Source organism: Callithrix jacchus, chromosome 1 (assembly GCF_049354715.1).
Source record: "Callithrix jacchus isolate 240 chromosome 1, calJac240_pri, whole genome shotgun sequence".
NCBI lineage: Eukaryota > Metazoa > Chordata > Mammalia > Primates > Cebidae > Callithrix > Callithrix jacchus.
In genome coordinates, this window is record NC_133502.1 from 1219678 (window position 1) to 1221158 (window position 1481).

General features: G+C 33.8%; 1 non-coding gene across 1 annotated transcript; it reads left to right on the plus strand.

The window, feature by feature from the left end:
* The first annotated feature begins 417 nt into the window (after positions 1–417).
* On the plus strand, positions 418–558 carry LOC118147921 (U4 spliceosomal RNA). Its single transcript, XR_004734623.1, has one exon. It is a non-coding gene; the product is annotated as a U4 spliceosomal RNA (small nuclear RNA).
* The last annotated feature ends 923 nt before the right edge of the window (positions 559–1481 follow it).

The following is a 1481-nucleotide window of genomic DNA, read 5'->3' on the forward strand; positions in this document are numbered from 1 at the left end:
AAAAGATACTGCACAGCAAAATAAATAATCAACAGAGTAAATAGACAAACCACAGAGTGGGTGAAAATCTTCACAAACTATGTATCCAACAAAGGACTGATATCCAGAGTCTGCAAAGAACTCAAACAAATCAGCAAGAAATAAACTAACAATCCCATCAAAAAGTGGGCTAAGGACATGAATAGACCATTCCCAAATGATACACAAATGTCCAACAAACATATGAAAAAATGCTCATCATTACTAATTATCAGGAAAATACAAATAAAAACCACAATGTGATATCACCTTACTCCTGAAAGAATGACCATAATTTAAACATCAAAAAAATAATAGATTATGTCATAGATGTGGTGAAAAGAGAACATGTTTATACTCTCGGTGGGAATGTAAACTACTATGACCACTGTAGAAAATAGCTTTGTGCAGTGGCAGTATCGTAGCCAATGAGGTTTATCTGAGGCACAATTATTGCTAATTGAAAACGTTTCCCAATACCCCGCCATGAAAACTTGAAATAGAGTTGGCATTGGCAATTTTTGACAGTCTCTAAGGAGACTGAATATAAAAAAAAAAAAGAAAAGAAAGTGGAGATTTCTTAAAGAACTAAAAGTAGATCTACCATTTGATACCACAATCCCACTATTGCGTATGTACCCAGAGGAAAAGGAGTCATTATAAAAAAAAAATAATTTGCACACACATGTTTATAACAGCAGAATTTGCAATTGCAAAAACACAGAGCCAGCCTAAATGCCCATCAATCAATGAGTGGATAAAGAAAATGTTTTACACACGCGCACACACACACACAAATACTACTCAGCCATAAAAAGGAATGAAATAACGGCATTTGCAGCAACCTGCATGTAATTAGAGACCATTATTTTAAATGAAGTAAGTCATAATGGAAAACCAAACATCAAATATTCTCAGTTATAAGTGGGGACTAAGCTATAAGGACGCAAAGGCATAAGAATGGCACAATGGACTTTGAGGACTCAGAGGGAAGAGTGGGAGGGGCTTCAGGGTTAAAAGACTACACATTCATTAGGTACAGTGTACACTGCTTGGGTGACAGTGAACCAAAATCTCAGAAATAACCACTAAAGTACTTAATCAGGTCACCAAACACCATCTGTTTCCCCCCAAAACAAATTGGAAAAAAGTATATGCCAACACACACACACACACACACACACACACACACACACACACGAAGTCTAGAACATTATACATCAAAATATTAATAGTGTTTATTTTTGGATAGTAATAACATGACATAACAATTTTTCCTTTGTTTATCTGTACTGATGAGTTTTCAAAAATATGCAAGTATTACTTGTGTAATACTAAAATGAAATAAAGCTTTAAAAATAAAATCAAAAGAAACAATTTCAGTGTCACAAGGAAAAGGTATAAACAGGAAAAACTTCAATAATATGTAACGTATTTTTCACTTTCTATTTTAACTATTATAA